Below are 14,320 nucleotides of genomic sequence, written 5' to 3' on the forward strand. Positions count from 1 at the left end.
ATTTTTGTTTGCCTCAAATTTCATTTTATCTGTTGGAGGTATCTTATTTAGAAGTGTTGACAAGAGTCTTCATGCTCTGTTCAAGGATGAACTGGAAGTGCTATTATCACCTTGAAAGTCCAACATGGTATCTAAGGTGTGCGACCAAATAGAATCTACCCGATTCAAGGCATGCCTGAAATGTGTGTGTGTGTGTGTACGCACTGAAGGGTCCTTGCCTGAGATATCCCTGTTCTGGAGAAGTCTTTTTGTCTTTAAGTTAATTTCCTGAAAAAATGAATCTGAAAATTTCTCAACCCTCAATATACTATTTTGATTTCAGAAGCAGAGATATCTTGCAAAGTATAGCAAAGTTGATCAAGCCCATGGTCTAGAAAGTTAAGCAGGGTCTGGATGATTAGAAAGCTAGAGGCTAAAACTTATGAAGAATGGTTGCAGGAATTGTGTATGTCTAGTCTAGTGAAAAGAAGGACTGGGGTGACTAGATACTGTAGCAGTGTTCCAATTTTTGCAGGGCTACCACAAAGACGAGGAGGGGTCAACCTACTTTCCAAAGTACTAGAAAGCAAGACAAGAATCAATAAATGGAAACTAATCAAGGAGAGAAGCAACCTAGAACTGTGGAAAAATTATCTGACAGTGAGAGCAATAAAGCATGGTTTGCTTTCAGAAGTTGTGGGTTCTCCATTACTGAAGGCTTTTAAGAAGAGACAGGACAGCCACTTGTGTGAAATGGTATAGAGCCTCCTGCTTAAGCAGGGGGTTGGACTAGATGACCTCCAAGGTCCCTTCCAACTCTGTGATTCTATGTTCTATGACTCAGCCTGGTCAGTTCTAAGAAGTCCCATGGTATAAGTAAAACTGGGGGTTTGAGAAAAATCCAGGAGTGAGAAATGTGAGAAACACCCAGGTAATGTTAAAGCAGTCAAACTCAACTCTAAAATGACTTTAAATTTTAATCTTCCTAAATCACTTAGCTCATGTGTTTCTAGAATTATTATAATGTAATCCTCTGATAAATATGCATAAGAATCAAATAAAGCTGTTGAGTTCCCTGAGCCATTTGACAAGAAGCATGCCATTTTCTCAAATGTAGACCTAAACATAGAAAAAAAACAACCATTAAAAATATTTGGCTAATTTAGGAAGTATGCAGCTTAATAAACTAAAAGCAAAACCACTGACATATTTGGATTGTGATTGCTGACCAACGATATGTATGAAAATCTATACTATGTCATGATTATTTATTGATCATGTTTCACTTCCATCACTTTTTGTTGTCATCCTCTGTGTCCAATCCCACTCACTTACAACTTCATAGTCTTTGTACAATTCTCTAGATTTGTATCAGGGGACTATAGTATTTTTTCAGAATTTTTTAGGGGCAGGATTAATATGGAGCCACTTTTAGATAAGTAACAGTATAGAAAAATTCATTATTCCAAGGTGTGTGTTTTCACAGAATTATTGTCTTGCATTTTGTCGACTGTACAGTTGTTCTCCCTCTCTCTCTCTCTCTCTCTCTCTCTCTCTCTCTCTCTCTCTCTCTCTCTCTCTCTCTCTCTCTCTCTCATCTAACTATCTCTGTCACCTCCTTCTCTCCCTTCCGCCCTCCCTCCTACCTTTTCAGAGGCTAATATTCTACTTTTGCAATTATATGTTAACAGTTTTTCAAAATTACTCACCTGTGTATTTTGTTGGGTACAATGGAACACTCCACATTACAGACATTCTCCTGGTTCAACAACTAATGCCATAGTTGAATTATAACAACTCTTTGATGGTGAACTTCAGAGGAAAGTGAATTTGATGCTCTTCATTAAACCCTTTATTGCTGGACTGAGAGAAGTAAAATAAATTAGCTCTATTCAAATGAGAACCATATACATTACATAGAAGCGTTTCCCATGGCTAAAGTAATAAAAGAAATTACTAATTTATTTGTTCAGATAAAGATTGATGCTGGTGGCTACTGCCAAGTATTGCATAATAATCCAAGTAACCAAGTATGTTCCAGTGATGCAACATGAGGTTATTTGTGTTGTTCCATAACAAAGAAAGGGATATGAGCTGCCCCATAGACAGCATGCTTGTGCTCTAATTTTATTACCTTGTAGAAGAAAAGACACTGTAACATACATATAATGAAGCATGTTTTAACAAGCTAGTTGCCAAGAGTTCAATCAGGAAATTTCTCCTTAGTTCTAGGTTGGATCTCTCCTTGATCAATTTCCATCTGTTGCTTCTTGTCCTGCCCTCAGATGCTTTGGAGAACAAATGGACTCTCTCTTCTTGTGGCAGCCCCTTAGATATTGGAACACTGCTATCATAAAACACAGTTTAATCCCAGAAAAAGCAAATAACATTAGAAGGAAATTTATACTGACTCTGCCTTGAAAAATTTTGGAATAAGGAAAAAAAAACATTGACAGACTTTCAGGTTTATACTACTGTAGCCTATATCAGCAAAATACAGCTCCAGTATTTTGGTGGAATCAGTTTCCTGACCTTGCCTACCTAGAAATGCTGACATCTATCTTGAAAGCCCAGCAGAATTTCCCTTTCCTTCCTTTTTATACCAAAGAGAGTTAAGGTAGAGTCACTTTAAATTTCTTTCTGATATTTATTTTTCCCCCGGATTAGATAATGTTTTGCTAGCTGTACATTCTTTCTCCAAGGTCATCTCTGTGGTTCTATAAACCAGGCACCTCAAAGTTAACAGCAGAAGGTATTGAGCAGCTGAGATGACCTGCCCTATTGTTAAAAGCTTTGGATTAAAACAACTTCTTGCTGCCTTCTGGATCCAGTTCAATAGCTGGTTATGATCTTTAAAGCTCTACACAGTATGGAATCAATTTATTTGCAGGACTGCCTCTCTTAGGTACATCTACCCATCCCATCAGGTCTAGCAGGAGAGGCATGGAATTTCATTGGGAGGGACCTAGGAGGAGATTCTTTTATGTCATGAATTGTCAAGTGAAACATATTTTCCCTGAGGTGAGGTTGGCCCAACTCTATGGATCTTCCAGAAGGTCCTTAAATATGACTTTGTCAACTGGCCAGGGAAGCCATGATAGAGTGGAGTCTATTATATAGTTATATGATATTATTTATTTATGTATTTAAAATATAAAGATTGAATTATTTAATTAGTAATTAAGTGATATAATTGCTTAATAATGTATAAGTAGTATTTAAACTGATAAAGCTAATTCGGTTTTTCTGGGCTCAGAATCTAAGTTGAGCTTTGTGAAATGGGAAATCAGCAAGAAATAGCAGGTCTTCAGATTAGATGACAACAACAACAACAACAATTAATCCACTGATCATTATGTAAAAAAAATATGCCCTACCTATATCCGAAAAGTCATGGGCACATAAAGTGGAAAAAGTTGTTGGAAATAAGGTGAAGATTTTGTGGGACTTTTGAATACAGATGGATCATCATTTGGAACACAACATGCCAGATTGTCGAGGGCTAAAGCATACAATTTATTAATTTTTTTATTGAGACGCCAGAGTAGAAGAAAAAGAACTTGAAAAAATCATGAACTATCATGACCTGGCCATCGAAACTACACAATTATGGATGAAAATGTAACAGTGATACCCATTGTCATCAGGGCACTTGGTACCATGTCCAAGAATTTTACAAAACACAACAAGGAATTGCAGCGTCCTGCAATAACACCAGCGGAACTGCAAAAAATTGTGCTACATTGTATATTTTAAGAAGACACTTAGTTGATACCTAGGACGCTGGCAGCAACTTGTATCAACCATTAGCACCAGCCACTGGTATTTGTGATATATTTTAAGATGTTCAGTTGACTGAGTTTCATATTGAATGAAGAAAAGAGATAATAATAATGATAATAATAATATACTGTTCAACATTGCATTAATTCCACTGACTATAATCCTACAAAACACAAAACTGGGATACCAAATCTCAAGCCAGCATGGCAAGATAAACCATCTACTGTCCATGGATGATTTTAAAATGTATGCAAAAAGCCCCACTGAACTTGAATCAATATTCAACACAGTTTGATTGTTCAGCAACGACATCAGAATGAACTTTGGACTGAAAAATGTGCTATATTATCCATGAAGCGAGGAAAAATGGAGAAAATAGAAGGAATAGAACTGGGAAATGGAAGCATCGTGAAAGCATTAGCAAAGGATGAAGGTTACAAATACTTAGGCATATTGGAAGCAGATAACATATTGAATGGAGAAGTCAAAGAGCCAATGCAAAAGGAATACATCAGGAGGGTCCACAAAATATTAAAATCAAAACTGAATGCTGGAAACATAATTCAAGCCATTAACACATGGGCAGTTCCAGAGATACTCTACCTAGCTGGAATCATCAACTGGACTATGGCTGAACAGGAAAATTGGACAGGAAAACGTGCAAACTTTGTGAAGGTGTACCATGCTTTACATCCATAAAGTGACATTGACAGGTTGTATCTGCTGAGAAGAATAGGAGGCAGAGGGCTATTGGAAATCCATCAAACTGTAGAAGAAAAACAAAGTTTGAATGACTACGTGAACTAAAGTACATAAAAATTGCTATAGGCTGTGAAAACAGAGAACATTATAAAAACAACAGAAACAAAGGCAGAATATAAGGAAAAACAGGTGGATGACAGATTAAATGGTTGGAAAACCAGAGCTTTGCATGGACAGCATTGAAAACATTGAAAGAAAATGTGATAACAACTTGACATGGGCATGTCTTAAGATGGGAACCATCAAGAAAGAAACAGAAGGTTTAACACTTGCTGCTCAAGAACAAGCATTACAAACTAGTGTCATGAAAGCGAAGATATAAAAAATCCACTGACAATCCAAACTGCTGACTTTGCAATGACAAAGTTGAAACTGTTTCACATTTAATATGTGAGTGCAGCAAAATTGCACAAACTCATTACAAAGCTAGACACGACCGAGTTGTTAAATTAATCCACTGGTTATTATGTAAAAAATACGACTTACCTGTATCCGAAAAGTCATGGGAACATAAAGTGGAGAAAGTTGTCGAAAATAAGTAGGGGAAGATTTTGTGGGACTTTTGAATACAGACGGATTGTCATTTGGAACACAACATGCCAGATATCATGGTTGCTGAAAACTGAAACATACAATTTATTGATATCACTGTACCAGGACATGCCAGAGTTGAAGAAAAAGAACTGGAAAAAATCACGAAATATCACAACCTGGCCATTGAAACTACGTGATTATGGATGAAACATGTAACAGTGATACCCCACGATTATGGATGAAACATGTAACAGTGATACCCATTGTCATCGGGGCACTTGGTATCATGTCCAAGAATTTTGCAAAATACATCAAGAAGTTGCAGCTTCCTGATGTATTTGCTGTAGTGCCAGTGGAGCTGCACTACTCAGAACAAAATACATTTTAAGAAGATACTTGTTGACACCTAGAATGCTGGCAGCAACCCCTATCAACTATCAGAGCCAGTCAGTAATATTTGTGATGCATTTTTAAATGATCAGTTGACTGAGTTTCATGTGTAATGAATAAAAGTTTATAATAATAATAACAACAACAATAACAACAACAATAATCTTGGAAGAGGATAGCAAACCATTTCTATACCACTATCAAGAAAATTTTGCAGATGTGTGCATGAAGTCACCAAGAGTTTGTCTCTGAAATACTTTTACTTAGATCTTTTAATTACTGTAGTTTCCATGTTTGTATTGGAATATGTGATATAAAATATAGAATATTGTATATTATACAGTAATTAAAAACTGGGACTCCATATGATGTGCTAAATTTATATTACAAAGTTATATTCCAATATTCAGGGTACACTCTAGTATGACTTTTAATTTTTGAAACAAAAGCCTCAGAGGAAAGGATTAATGCTACACATCTAAACAGCAGGATAATTACAAAAAAAGAAGAAAAGAAGAATAATCAATACTGTGCTGATTGCATCATGTGTAGAAAGCTGGGATAGTTATAGTAAAACTGGCTTCACCAATTTTCACAACCAAGGAACATTAATTAATGGATATATAAGAAGAGTGACTATATAACAGTAAAACATTGGAAGAAAATATGGAGATGAATGCAAAATAAATTTACAAATTGTATAATTGGGATTTCTGAGGATCATAGTTCTGAAATGTCTCTATACAAGCTTAACAAATTCCAATAACCTGTAGATGGCTATATCGGTTCAAAATAAGTAATTTATAGGGCATACATGTCATATAGGAGTTTGATACATTACTATTGTTTCCTTAGTTTTTTGAATTTGTATAATTGTTTATACAAATTGTTTATTAAGTTGATGCAATATGAGTTTTATAAAGTTTATAAAGTTGATGCAATACAACTTCAGCAACAGAGTGGTCAATGCCTGGAACGCCCTACCAGACTCCATTGTTACAGCCTTAACCCCTCACAGCTTCAACCTCAAACTGTCTACAGTGGACCTCACCCCATTCTTAAGAGGTCCTTAAAGGGGGCGTGCATAAGCGCACCAGCGTGCCTACCTTCCCTATCTTACTGTCCCCATTTATCTATATTTATTTCCTTTGTTCTTGTTTATGTTCATACTTATGCTTGTTATCTTGTACATGTTTGACAAACAAACCAATAAATTAAAATGGATCAACTTTCAATAAATTTTCTACCTTCTTTCTTGAATCTGTCTATTTTTCAGGTCTCATTTCTACAAAATGTGTGTAGAATATAAGTAGCTGTCTTTAGAGGTAATATAAAATGGCTTTTAGGATATTCACCAGAGGGCAGTAAAAGACAAAATTGCCACCTCCCTTTACTAGGCTAGGCCGTGAGAATGGCTTTACCAAATGCAATGATGTAATGCTTATCATTAAAGTTGTAGACTGTTCATTGTGCTGCATCATGCTGCATCATAACTTTGGTTTGCAAGAGGAAGAATTCTCCTGCGTTCTGCATTTTATTGAGCCTCATCCAGTGCCATTCTGGATCCAGAAAAGATCCCATCTTCTTATGCCTTTGTTTTCATAAGAGCAGGTCAGGAAAGCAAAGCCACTAGCGGGATCTAAGTACATCACAACTCATCCAATATAATTCCAGATTAGGAAATGGATCACACTGAATCACATTGTTTTACTGGAAGTTCATGTGATGGAATGTTTAGGCTGCTTTGCCAGAATGTGTTCCAGAGGAATAAGAGGCAGCTCAGTTCAGGTAGTTTGCGTGAGAGAAAGAGGGTGAAGACAGGCCATCCCTAATGGTTCTCAGAGTGTACACTTCACATAGATAATAGAGTGCTTCAATTTGGCAAGATTCTGTCTCTAGGCATGGAACAATTCAGTAATCAGCTTGGAAGAATCACAAGGTGTGTTTCTTGCTTTTGGGGACTGAAAGTTCAGCTCTCAGACATTCTGTAACTGAAGCTTTTGCCATTGCCACAAAAAAAAAAAAAAATGTAATCCACAGGAGGTTCTATTGTTCAGCTTTGCAAGAAACAGCTTCCAACAGTAACCAACATTCACAAACATCTATGGCATCCAAAACCTAGACAGCCTTCTGTAAAATAGTCCCAGTTGAGTCATTTTAGTCAGAGATTTATGTTTCTACAAATAGGTTCCAACAGAACAACTCTGGAGTACTAGTGATTTGTGTTTTAACCTTTGTTTCAAAATTGCTTATCAGGCTTACAAAAACAATAGGTAGGAACTATTTTACTCATTCTTCAGAGTCTGGTATGATGCCACAGGTATTATGAATACTCAGAAAAGGGACATTGAGAGAGTAATAAGTTTTAGGAGACGATGCAACAATAAGAAATGGTTATGTTCAGAGATTATATGAATCTGAGGCATGGATTGTCTGCACCATGCATGTAGTTTAGTATTATATTGTCATCATAGATAAATCATGTGTAAAGTCTGCATTTGTCTTTAAGGATCAGTTCCTGGAGGACACCATTAGGATTTTGGATTGCCCTGGAAGAAGATGGGAGAACAGATCTCAATATGATTTTGGAGAACAGGTCACTCAGAATGACCATAGATTATTATTATAATAAGATGGTCAAAAGGGAAAGATTTAACAGCTGATTCTGAGAAGCTATCCAAGTTACCATATGAGGGAGGAAAGGGGGAATGAGCACATTTTTCCTGGCAGTTGAAACTGGGTCAGAGTGTGTGGATTTGCCTAACAAAATGGCAGTGGTTTTTAAACCCACTCCATCCACGATAGCTACCTGTTAAATGATTGCATAGTCACTTTTTCTAAGGTTTATAGGAAATTCATTTCTTTTCTTAAGATGTGATTCCATATTTCACCCAGGTAAAGGTTTTTTTTAAATTTCTAAAGAAATAATAATCATTTTGAGAATTAAGCAATTTTTATTTTAAATATTAGATATTAGTACAGGTAGTCTTTGACTTATGAGCACCATTGAGCCCAAATTTTCTATTGTTGAGACATTTGTTTTGCTCCATTTTTCGAACTTTCTTGCCACAGCTGTTAAGTGAATTAATGCAGTTGTTAAGTGAATTATTGCAGTTGTTAAGTTAGTAACGAGGTTGTTAAGTGAATCTGGCTTCCCCATTGCTTGTCAGACGGTCACAAAAGCTGATCACATGCTCCCAGAATGCTGTGTCCATCGTAAATATGAATCAATTGCCAAGGCTCTGAATTTTGATCATGTGACTATGGGGATACTGCAATGGTTGCAATTGTGAAAAACAGTCATAAGTCACTTTTTCCAGTGCTGTTGTAAGTTTGAACAGTCACTAAATAAACTGTTGTAAATCAAGGACTTCCTGTAGTTTTACATACACAGGCTCTGCTTTTTTGCAGAGCTCTTTACTGTGCTTCATATAATAAAGATGGATCATCCAACACTCTCCAAGAGAACCTGTTGGAATAGTTAAATGTCTCCATGGATACTGCAAAATCTAAAGTAGCAATGGAGAGAAACATATCCTCTAAATCTATGTTCTCATAGCATTAACCAAATTTAAGAATCATTGCCTATCAGGATCTGTTTCTTTCAGAGAAGCAGGTCATGATTTGGTGATGTAGGTCAAACACACTATAATCTCGCTTTCCTGACACTGTGCTATGTCTTGCCATAGGCAAACTACTGAGGAGGTGACAAGAATCACAAGGAAGCAACGTTGCCATTCCGTACGTTGCAGGCATATCGAAAAAGCTCAGGAGGACCTTCAGCCAACACAACATATGTGCACACTTCAAACCCAAAAGTACACTAAGGCAGAAGCTTGTCCACCCCAAGGGTAAAACACCCAGACACAAACTGAGCAACATGATATATGCAGTCCAGTGCAGTGAGCCATGTGCAGATCTGTACACTGGGGAAACAAAGCAACCACTTCATAAACGCATGGCACAACATAGGAGAACAAACCCATCAGGAGTAGATCCAGCAGTCCATCTGCATTTAAAAGGCACAGTACACCTTTTTGAAGGCAACAAAGTCCATAGTTTGGACAGAGAGGAGAGCTGGTTTGAAAGAGAGGTCAAAGAGGCCATCTATGTAAAATTGAACAGCCCTATCTCAACAGAGGGAGAAGAATACAACATCATCTGTTCCCAGTTTATAACACAGTCCTTTCAACAGTTCCAAGAAGGCTCCACATCAGTAGTGGGATTCAAATTTTTTTACTACCGGTTCTGTGGACGTGGCTTGGTGGGCATGGAAGGGGAAGGATACTGTAAAATCTCCAGTCAGAGGTGATATTTACCAGTTCTCCGAACTACTCAAAATTTCTGCTACTGGTTATCTAGAACTGATCAGAACCTGCTGAATACCACCTCTGCTCCACATCCATTTGCACTACTCAGGTGACCCCATGACACAGATAAACCTCCAGATGACCTTAATGACCTGCTAAAAGAATGCAAATGACCAGCTGTCTGCAAGGAGTATAATCCTTCCATTTCCCACCTTCCGATCAGAGCTGAAGAAGCTTCTTGGATGCGAAGCAAAATGTTTTCAAAGAAAAACCAGAAAGTCCAGTCACCTCTTGAAAAAAGCACCTTTGGGACTTAACAACACTGTTACTAATTTAACAGCTGCAATTATTCACTTAACCACTGTGGCAAGAAAGGCTGTAAAATGTCTTACACTTAACAAATGTCTCAGATTGCAACATAAATTTTGGGCTCAATTATGGTCGTAAGTTGCGAACTACCTGTATATCTATCATCCATGAACATTTTGCTCTACAGGGAGATCGGAAAGATGGTAATCATATGCATCATTACATAAATATGTGACCAGACACATATTTCTTAATTAATTTTGCTTGGTAGTTCTGTTTGCCAAATGCTACTCTAGTAGAAAAACAACAGCCGTGAGAAGTTGGATTAATTGTATTGCAACAGCAAAAGTTCAAAATTCCTTCAAATGAAGCAATATTTCAAACAGAGTGAAAATGATTGATCGATCGCTAGACAGACAGATCAATTCATAGCACAGCACAGCACAGCACTATGTTCCCTTCCATTTATACATTGAAAAACCCAAGCTGTTAACAAATATAACTAACAAAGAACACTGAAATGACTAATTCTGTAGTACAGACTTGAAAACATATTTTTCCATCACATTAGAAACACAGTCTGCCCTTGAAAATCATTTGAAATTTGGCCAAGAAATTAAAAAGGAGACGTTCTTCATATTAATGCTCTTATTGTTCTGATTGTTTTCTCCTTTATTATTGCCATTACGGATCTAGAAGTATTTTATGTTTCTGAAAAACCATTTAGCATTTTTACTGTATGATACACCAAGGAATCATCAATTTAAAGGTTGCTCATTCAAGTTTTATTTTTGTACATATAGATAACTCCTGGCATTGTTTAAGAGATATTACTGTTTTCCCTTCTCATATATCTTATTAGGAGCAAAGCAGGTGGAAATGAACAGCAATGTGCATTGTTAAAACAAATGAAGTATATATTCAGCAAAACATTCCAGAATATTCTCTATTAATTATATCTGAGGGCTTATCACAGAATCACTAGTTTAGTAGTGTGGTCCTGCATTTACACAGGCCTTCCTGCCAATATAACATAACATCCAGTGGTGCGATTCAACCTGTGTAACAACTGGTTTGGTGCTCTACATTTTAAAAAGCCCATTTTCAACTGAATTACTTACCTTCTACTGCGGCCCCTGGGACTAAAACAGCTGAGGTGCAGCAAACTGCTTTGCTGCACAAATCAGCTGTGCTGAAAAAACCAGGAAATAAAGCACAGGAAAGACCAGGGGCAGGTGGGTGGGGCCAAATGCTCACCAAAACTACCAGATCTCCTGAACTGGTCTGAACCGGTAGAATCCCACCGCCAGTAACATCTGACTTAAAAGATAGCTCCAAGTCAGGATAAATATTAACCAGGCCATATGATCCACCATGAGAAAGAAATCATGAAATAAAATTCTATTTGTTATGTTAGGGATGTTCAAACCACAAAAATCCTAATCAATTTCAAGGCTCGCTGTGTACAAGCAGAGTTCCATGCTAGGAGTTTGAAACGCAGCTTTTTAATTTAAAAAAAATCCAGAGAAACAAGTTTCTGGACTATTTAGGCAATAGTGGGAATGTTCTCTTGTTGGAAAAAATAATAATGATGGTAGTTGGTTCTCCTTGGCCTTTTCTCTAACAGCAAATATATTTCATGCATTCTTGGGACCTTAAAGCTGCTTAATTTTGTTCCTGAAATGAGCAGGATGGTCACAAGATTAGTTCCAAAAATCTTGTAAAGGAGAGTCTCTGTAGGGATCCCACCATGTTGCGAGCATGCAAGGAATTTCTGCTTATGGAAGAAACGAGACACACCTCATACATTCTTAAAAGTCTTCCCACCTACCACATATTTTGAAAGAGAGAAAGACATATGAATACCACCCGGACTGATAGTTTTCAACTTACCTTGGAACTGCTATGCATAAACCTCCTGGCCAGTTTTGTGATGAAGTGATTCTTTTTTTTTACCTCACTAATCACTACAAGTGTTTTTCTGTATAGCTTTATCCAAAAGACAACTCAGCCCACAAATGAGATTAATTACCAATTGATGGCTGCTAATAATAGAACGACAGAGATGGTGAACTCTCCAATATTTCAGCAGAAATTAAATCTGGTTCTGGAAGAAGGGTGACAAATTAAATTTGTGATGATTGCTGGATCTCTCAGCCAGCTGCAAATCCTATTCCTTTTTTTTTTTTTTTTAACCCTGCCTAGTTCCTTCCTATATCCATTCTTTTCCATCCAAGATCTCTTCTTCACATTCTTCATGGCAACTCTATGTGGTGTTGTAAATTCAAACTAATTTTAGTTTGCCAGCATTGAAGAAGCATTTTTAGCTGTAGATGTGGGGGTCAAACTTGATTTCATTGAGGGACGCATTGGGGTTGTGTTTGACCTCAGGGGGAGGTGCGGGTTGGGCATGGCCTGGCTGGGCATGGCCAGCATGATGTCACTGGTGTTGGGGGCACCTGTAGTGGACCTAGTGCTCTACCAGCAAAAACAGGCTCCATTTTCGGCTGCAATGGCCTCCTGCAACCCTCTGCCAGTGAAAATGGAGCTCGGGAGGACAACATACAATCCTCATGAGCTCCATTTTTGCTGGAAGAGGTGTTGCAGGCTGGTCCTTCGCAATTTCCAGGGCCAGATGTAAGCACCGCATGGGCCGGATCCAGACCTCAGGCCTTGAGTTTGATATTCCTGCTATAGATCATCAACCCACCACACACCACACCTATCCGTTTCTTCTACCTGCAAGCATAAAAATGTATAATTTACACAAATGAATCAGAATTTCTAATTGTCTTCATAAATAATATTCAATATATAAGTCTAGTGATTCAGGTATCAGGCTAGAAATCAGGAGATTGTGAGCTCAAGTTTCACCCTCGTCTTGCACACCAGTTGGGTGACTTTGGGCCAATCACTCACTCTCAATCCAACACACCTCATAGAGTTGCCACAAGGAAAAGGAAAAAATATTAGATCTGTTTGTTGCCTTGAATTTTTTATAAAAATAATAAATGTGGGAAATAAATGAATAAATACTATATTTCTGCACAAAGATGACCTGCAAAACTAATCTAAAGCTGGGCTCATGAAATCACCCACTTGATTAGAGCACTTATATTGATCTTTGGATTGAGAAAATCCAAATGATACGGGAGTAAAATTAATAAAGGAAATAGAGGAATTTGGCAAGGTCACAGGCCTTAAGATTAATAAAAACAAAACAAAATTATTGACTAAAAATTTAAAAGATAAGCAAAAAAAAAAAAAAGAATTAGAAGGAAAATTGGGAATGCAAAGTGTGAAAAAGGTAAAATATTTAGGCATTTGGTTAACAGCAAGATGCTCTTCAATCAAAAAAGATAACTATGACAAATTAATAATACAAATAAAAAAAGAACTGGAAATATGGGGGGAATTACAGCTATCACTACTGGGGAAAATTGCGGCAATTAAAATGTCTACCCTACCAAAAATGCTGTATCTTTTCAAACTGTACCAATAAGATTGGATAAAATCTTTTTTAGAGAATTAGATCGAATAATAAGTAAATTTGTTTGGGATAGGGAAAAAGCTAGGATAAAAATGAAATTGTTACAGGACAAAAGAGAAAGGGGTGGCTTTGGACTCCCTGACTGGGAAATGTATTATCAGGCTGCAGCTATGGTATGGATTAAAGATTGGATCAACCTGGAAAATAGAAGAGTATTGTCGATAGAGGGTCACGATTTGCAGAGAAGGTGGCATAGGTTCCTATGGGATGGGAAATGTAAACAGCATGCATTTTTTACAGAGACACATAATTAGAGATTCATTAATTCAGACATGGAACAAGATTAAAAAGAATCATTATACTAAAATACCGAGCTGTCAACTATGGAAGCACAAATCTACCCAAATGCAATGGATCTGGGAAAAAAGAGGAATTACAAAGACCTATTAGACACACAAGGAAGATTAAAACGAGACAAGAATTACAGCAACAAAATATAAAGATAGATTGGTGGCCATACATGCAAATTCAGGTGAGATATCAGAAGGACAAAGAACAATTTGGTTTCTGCATGGAAAAGCATCAATTATATAAAATTCTACAAGAAATGAAAAAGAAAATGATTTCAAGAATATATAAGTTTCTACTAGATTTTAAGATGGAAGAGGAGGTGGTCAAAGAGACGATGGTGGTATGGGCAAAAAATGTTGGCCACAATATAGACCTGGAAAATTGGGAGAGAACGTGGGGATCAAATTACAAA

The 14,320-nt window shown here is 37.1% G+C and overlaps 1 protein-coding gene across 4 annotated transcripts in view; it reads right to left on the minus strand.

Moving 5' to 3' along the window:
• The window catches only part of LOC148132457 (uncharacterized), a 63,091-nt gene extending 51,813 nt beyond the window's left edge, over positions 1-11,278 (minus strand). For 2 of the 4 annotated variants that reach the window (XR_015748022.1, XR_015748021.1), the window contains exons 1-3: positions 11,189-11,278; positions 4,366-4,528; positions 1,689-1,837 (exon numbers count right to left, since the gene is read on the minus strand). The gene's annotated coding sequence lies outside the window, so the exon portion shown is untranslated. The remainder of the gene's footprint in view (positions 1-1,688; positions 1,838-4,365; positions 4,529-11,188) is intronic. The other 2 variants (XR_015748023.1, XM_087957732.1) reach the window with 2 other exon arrangements.
• Between the last annotated feature and the right edge of the window lie 3,042 nt (positions 11,279-14,320).

Source organism: Notechis scutatus, chromosome 2 (assembly GCF_049901735.1).
Source record: "Notechis scutatus isolate UNSWTSFEM ecotype Mainland chromosome 2, rNotScu1.2, whole genome shotgun sequence".
Lineage (NCBI taxonomy): Eukaryota > Metazoa > Chordata > Lepidosauria > Squamata > Elapidae > Notechis > Notechis scutatus.